Raw genomic sequence first — 7819 nt, 5'->3', positions numbered from 1 at the left:
TATTCAATATCAATAAAGTAACAGAAGTAATTTTTCATTCACTTGTGTATGTTTTGGTTCACTTAATCAATTGCTCGTCTATTTGATTTATAAATTCATCCAAACCCCTTTCACATACTTGAACATGTTTATTGTGTTGTCAACACAGTGGAAAATAAACATGACTATGTGAATAAAGTATTCCTAGATTTATCAGAACACTGGGTTTCACTGATATGACAATCTACAACAGAGTTTACTTACATTTGGAGAAATGTTATGTTCTTTCCAGAACATAGGTTAAAGTAAAGCTCAGGTTGGATGCATGGAGTATGCATTGGAATGGACCGATATTGAACTTTGAATTAGATTTTGAAACTTATCGTAAACATCTATTCAATTCAATATCATAAGTTGATCCTAGATCACATGATCGAAATCCTGATATGGTTAGGCTTAATTTCAAGAGTGTTATTCGTGTTCTTTGATTTGTTAGTTAAGCCTAAATCTTTAGTCTGGGCAATACATACATTTTGGGAACACGGTAGTGCGATTGAGTGGGAGCGCTAACATAAATATGGAATCTATAGCTTCTATCTGGCGAATAGTAAGCAAAGGGTGATTTCCTTCGAGCTTAACCAAACGAGATAAATGATTGAGTACTCATTTCACTTAGTTGAAATATCATTTATACAGGGTTAAGTGTTTTAAGGATAAAATACATTGTAGGGTGTTACGGTAATTTAAGTCCCTTTACAGTGTAGATCATCCATATAGAGGATCATTGATCACATTAGGATTATAACAATGGATAACTAATAATGAGTCTATATGGTGGAACATATAGAGCATTCTATATACTGAGAGTGCAATTCTGAGTTCTATGTGTGGATTCAACGAAGAATTAATAAGTCAGTGAATTTAAGTGGTAAATTCTAGATCTGCTTATTGGAAGCTCGGATATATAGACCCATGGTCCCCTCACTAGTTGAGATGATATTACTTGTAAGACTCATTTAATTGATTTTAATTAATCAATTAAAAATTCTCAAGATGGACTTGTCTATTTGAGAATTTATCACTTATTAAGGGCAAAACAGTAAATAGAGATTTTGAAGGGCATATTTATTAGGAAACTTTAATTAGTTTCATTATTAATAATATAAATGATAATATATTATTTGATAATTAATTTTAATTATTAAATAATTAGATTTGTCATTAATGTGGTTGAACAATGGAATTTGCAGTTTTTCACAAAACAGGAAACTATCAGTGTAGGAAAAGGAAAGTTGGAAAAGTGGCAAGCCTTGTTTCCACAATGCCTAGGCCGGCCACTTAGCTTCCTTTTCTCTTTGATTTTTTCAATTCCAAATGTCAATCATAGCCCTTGGTGGTCTTCTATAAATAGAAGGCAAAGGCTTCAGAGTTGCACACAACTGTACAACCTTTTCACAGCATTATTCTGAAAGAATTTTCTCTCAGAAAATTCTCTCTGAGCCGCCACCCTCTCTCTCTCTCTTCCTTCACTGTTTCAAAAAGTATAAGTGCTAGAGTAGTGCCCACACACATCAAGTAATACCTCAATCATAGTGAGGAAGGCTGTGTAGAATTCAGAAACAGCAAAGAAGGACTATCGGGCTCAGATCTTGATTATACTCTGCTACAGAAAGGAATCAAGGGTTAGAGATCTGAGTGGCAGGAGACATATATTCCGCTGCAATCACTGTAAGATTTCTGATACTCTTATGTGTTTAATTTTATATCGTTTTTAGAAGTTCATATTTAGGTTGTTAAATGAGTAGATCTAAGTTCCTGGTAAAATAACTTCCAACAGCGGGGACGTTACAAATGGTATCAGAGCCTTGACCTAGCAATAAATGTGGTCGACGAGGACGTCAGACCCCGTAAGGGGGGGTGATTGTGACAGTCAGTAGTCTCGTGATCCGTAAAGGGAAATATCGGGTAAGCTGTGCAATCCCACATCGCGTGGGGAAGGTCAAGTGGGATGATTCTGAGACTGAGTAGGAATGGGACTACACAGTTGAAGAGGGCTTAAATTGATTAATTGGTACTACCTATATCAACAAGGTGCATCTTGTTTTTCGGTAGCCCATCACGAAAGAACTCCACAATTAAGCGTGCTTGACTTTGAGTAATTTCAGGATGAGTGACCTCCTGGGAAGTTTTCCCAGGATGTGTGCGAGTGAGGATAAAGCACGCTGGAAACACTCGTGTTGGTTCGTAGGGTCAGTCATCAGTCCAGGAAGCAGCCAAGGTGATGTACTCGTGTATAAGAGCCATTATTTCGTAGGTGTAAGGACCTAATTGAGGCTTGAAGCGGGGACGTTACAGTTCTTCCCATCTCTTTTTGGTTAGATCCAATCCCTCTCATCCTTGTGATGATTAACCCAAATCTCCCTTCTGCCTCTCTACTCCTTGCACCAAACATCTCAGATCATGTTTGAGAGCTTCAATTGTGAACTGGCACCACCAGAGGATTGCAAGGATGTCTATTTCCAAGTGGGGAGCCTCAACTCCCCTATTTGATAAATCCCAAGCCCTCCTAGCTACTCTCATTTGGTGCTCAGCAATCAAAATTATTTCTCTCAGCTGTATTGAGACTGATTACTTGCAGTTAGTCACTAAGATTTAGAGCACTTGGAAGGACAACTCGGCTTTGTCTAACTTTATTCAACTAATTAATTCGAGGATCCCTATCTCTTCTTCCTAATACATCTCTCTACCACATCTCAAGAAGTATTAATGAAGCAGCCCACCACAACGCCAGGGATGCATTAAGACATGATTTGAATTCTGTTTGGAGAATATAGCTTCTCCTCTTTGTTTTGTACGTAACTGTATTTGTCTTTATTTCCTCTGATACAGTTACTTAAAAAAAAGTTAATTTTTGTAGCGCTATAATATTTTATTTGATGGAGCAATATTTTTCATTATTATCTTTCACTCATTGCTAAATAATTTAACTACTAGTTATTTTAAGAGCATTACTATAATAAACATTAGTATGGGCCAAATACCACTATAAAGTAATACTTTAAAAATGATTAACAGTATTTAATAGTATTAGAGCTCGTTTGGAATATCGTATTAGGTTGTATTGTATTGTATTGTATTGTATTGTATTATATTGAATTGTATTTTATGTAATATTTTTACGTAAAACTATATGTGGTATTAACTTTTATAGACACCTAAATATATAATATTTTAGTATAAATTAAAGTTTAACATAATATTATATAAAAATATGATATATAATTCAATTCAATATAATACAATACAATACGATTTAATACGCGTTCTAGACGAGCTCTTGATAGGGAAGTGCATGGTATTATTAGTTATTGCTCATTGGCTTGACTACAATTAAAACAAAGGGTTACTCATAGGTAATATAAGCTTTTGTAGCCTCAAGTGGTTTTGCTTTATAGACAGACAAGACCTCCGGCTTAGCTTGGGATTTGCTTTTGTGTCTTCCTCGGTTTGTGGCAAAGCTTCCAAGTTGAAGCATTTTCAATGCTCTATTATTTAACTTTGTATTATACAAACATGTATATATTTATATATAATTTAATATATGTTTATATTCCTTGATCAAAATAAATAAAAACTCATGTATAATATACATATAGAGGTATGAAAAGTGATCAACATCACTACCTTTTAGGAATAATATAGTGGATGGTAGTGGAGTATTATTAAATGATTATACGTATATAAAGTATATATAATATAAACCTCAATATACCTCATGACATTTCTATAAACAGTAATTTATACATACCTCTATATATATATATATAAATATATAATAAAAGAGAGAGATCATATATGCATGGTAGAAAATTTTAGATGTGACGCGGCTAGGCTTGTTTCCACGTACATTAATAAATTATATATATATATATTATTATTACATATTATTCTTTTTGGATTAATGCTATGCTATATATGTGTATTTAATATTTATATATTTATAATCAATGTTGGGATTCTCTCATCAGCTTTATGAATATGGGATTCTTTTATATTGTGAGATCATGATGGGTTTCTGGCCGCCCAATCATGCTGGCTGGCTGGCTTATCTCAATGAAAGTGATTCCTTTGCTTCCTCCTTAAGCCAATTTTCATCAACCAATCACTCTCCCTTTCCTTTTACCTAATTAGTAACATTTTTCTCAATTTATATTTAAATAGGTTTTTAATTTAATGTTTAACCAACATTACATGCATGACCATATTTGAGATTTTTATTTTTTTGAAAAAAAAAAACAATAAAAGGACAATAATAATAGGAAACCACTAATTGATTCCTTTACTTGATGATCATAATATGGGCATAGATATATGTATAAAGAAAACAAAATACCTACACTACTACACACTTATCCTTACACATTGACATTCGAACCCTTTTTCTCTGTCACAACATACAACAGTATGATTTTTATGAGAACAGATTTTTATTGTACACTCCTCTATTTTAACAAAGCTAATTAAATAGTTTTTTTTTAAAAAAAAACAAAAAACATTATATATTAAAAGAAAATTGAATAGCATTTCTGATAGCTTATTTCACTAGTGTTCTTTTATTGTAATTAATGAATCTGTGTGCACACGTGCGAGCATATCTTATGCTAACTAATAAAATCATGACTGCTGCTATAAACTTTCTCAATACGTATATATATAAATTTAACGGTTACTATAAAAATTTATTTGTTTATTTATGTATTTTTACTGTATTAAATTTTTAAAAATGTTATGTTAAATTTTAAAATTACAAAATATTATATTTTAATAAAAAATATACAAAAAAAAAAAAACTTAAAAACAACCAAGACAACATAAAAATAACTCTAAAATAACCTAACAAACAATATGAAAATAAATATAGAAGGCAAAGACTCTATTGACCGAGTCAAAAAGTGAATATATATAATATAATATATATGTATATAAAAAAAAATTCAAATCACACCTCTCTCTCTCTCTCTCTCTCTCTCTCTCTCTCTCTCTCTCTCTCTCTCTCTCTCTCTCTCTTCAAACCATAACCAAAACAAACCCACAAACCCCTTCACCGGCGGACTCCTGTGACCCTCCGGCCACCATACAGCCCCACGCACCAGACCAATCGAAACCCGAGGTGCCGGTGACCTCAACCCCCAAGTGGCGTCACTTCTTTCGCTGCCGTTAGCTCGAGATCGCAACTCAAAACTTGGCGGTTCAAACTTTGAACGGATATTTCGACCACCTCTGGGGTCAGTTTGACGAGTCGTCTTTACCGCTAGACTTAGCTCGTCAAGGAGAACAACCTACACTAAGCTAGTTTGCCCAACTCCCTACTTTTTCCGATGATGGTTTTGTAGCTCCGCCCCTTTCCAGAAATATTGTGTATTGTCTTGACAAACGGTTGGCATGGGTGTGATCTACTCGTCGAGGTAGTCGTTTTGATATACACTACCCCTATTTTTAGCTACGTTTCTGCTACACCAATTTTTACAGCCACTGATACTTAACGTACATCGTTTAGGTGAGGCTTCGGAACCCCAAATTTTAAATATAGTCATATTATATGTCATCAGACTCAATTTTGAATGTAGAATGCAATGATGATAATTATTTAGCCATTTTATGGTATATGTGAGAGTAATATCTAAGATTGAACTAAATAATTGGAGCTCGAGACTTGAGAGCTTAAGGCCATCTTTTGGATAATGTTTAACGACCTGGGAGAGGTGGGGACTTAACTTGATTATTAGACTTGATTTTTATATGTTTTGTATAACATTAGACATATTCTAAATTTTTATGATTTACAAATTGTTTTAAAATTTGAAAACTTAATCTGCATATTTTTCTGGACTGTTCTGGGGCACTGAGTGCCAAATATATTTTTGTGTACAAATATTTATGCAGGTTATGATTTTTGGGTTTATTCAAAATACAGTCGTTATGCTGCTGAATTTTTTAGAAAATAAAAAGGAATATGTTCTTTTGTTATTCTTATTATTTTCCTGCTTTGGTTATACTGATGAGAGCTATATTGATCATGATTTGTGCATATAATTGTTTCACAACCTAGTCTCTGTGTAATCATAGGTAGATCATGTGTGCACTCACCTGTAGGTAAAAGACCTAGAATCTGTATAGGGAGTGAATTAAATCTGAGCCCCTCATTATATGGTGGATATCAGGTGCGACTACCCGGTTTTGGATGTTTTTTATGAATGGTATTGAGAGCTAGGAGTCTAGTAGACGGTGTGATATGCATTTGACGTTTAATTTTGTGATTATTTGTGGTCTCTCTACTTTGTTTATACATTTTGATACTGGTGATGAGATATTTTAATTTTACAAAGCTTACCATCCAAGATTTTATTAAACCGAGGTCCTTTGATATTAGTTATTTTCCTACTGGGCTTTATAAGCTCACCCCCATATTTTCTCCCACTCTACGAACTCAGTTTGATGCTAGTGGATGAGGATGGTACCGTTGAGGAAGAAAGTCGTTATTAGTTTAGTATTATTCAACTCTTTAATCTTTCTATGTAACTGATTTTGTATTTAAATTGGAAAGGATAGTCTGGATGACTTAAATTGGATAAGTGTCAGTTAGAAATGAGGAATAATGGATGCTAGATATTATTTTGGTGTTTTATTAACTTATTAAATCTATCTATTCAGTGACTACATAACTGTGGGGATATTATTGTTCTTTTATATTGATGAGTGGTCATGATGTTGTTACTAATATTTTCTTATAAATATATGGTAATTAATCCATTATTTTTAAATTAGTATTTTTTGAAATTAATTAAAGGATCATTTATAAGTTTTATCTTCCTACAAGGGTCAAAGTGTGATCTTTGACCACCCAAGTTATGGATATTACATATCTGCCACGACCTAGGGTTGGGGTCGTCACAGAAAAATGGTATCAGAGCACTGGGTTTAATTACCTCAGAGTGTGTCACTAAATAGCTTAGATTTATTTTAAATAATAATAGTAATAAGTATCTTGATATTTATATGTATAATACATATTTATATTATTAGCATCCAATCCTCACTAACTTATTAGCTTTTGGTTCTCAGACCTAAGAAAATTCCTCTAAAAGGAAGGAAGACAAGCAGAACGGTTGGAGAAGACGTCCCTCAAGCTAATGGCCAACCTCCACAAGTTGAATTCCCTATGAACACCCTTCTCGAAGCCTTAAGAGCAGTTCTCACTCAACAGATGGATCCTACCACTCAATAGAGTCATCATTTTCAGATCTTTCATCGGATCCAAGTGCTTGAGTTTGAGGGTGGACAAGATCACAAGGTAGCTGAAAGGTGGTTGAGGAAGATAAAGAAAAATTTCAAAATAATAGGAGCACCTGAGGAATACCAAGTTACTTTGCTATGTCCAAGTTAGAGGGTGGTGAAGCAGATTGGTGGGAGACTTTGTCCAGCACAATGGAAACTGATGGGATGACTTGGGGAGATTTTGAGGAAGTTTTCAGGGAATAATATTTTAGTCCATCTCACATGAGGGCTCTTATTGGAGTATTTGATGGTTTAAGACAAGGGGATATGACTGTGAATGAGTTTTACATGAAGTTTGTAGAGCTATCCTCTTATGCATATCCTGGTGTTGTTGACCAACCCTTGGTGATTGAACATTTCATGCGTCATTTAAGGCCTGTGATACGTGGTCCAAAAGCCCCTTTGACCTTTAACAACCTGACTTAGTGTGTGACAGTAGCCTTGCGAATTGAGGCTCATGTAGAAGGGAATGAGAGGAAGAACACAAGCAGAGGAAAAGGAAATG

This window comes from Cannabis sativa, chromosome 2 (assembly GCF_029168945.1).
Source record: "Cannabis sativa cultivar Pink pepper isolate KNU-18-1 chromosome 2, ASM2916894v1, whole genome shotgun sequence".
In the NCBI taxonomy this organism is placed as follows: domain Eukaryota; kingdom Viridiplantae; phylum Streptophyta; class Magnoliopsida; order Rosales; family Cannabaceae; genus Cannabis; species Cannabis sativa.
Note: the sequence above shows the minus strand (reverse complement) of the source record.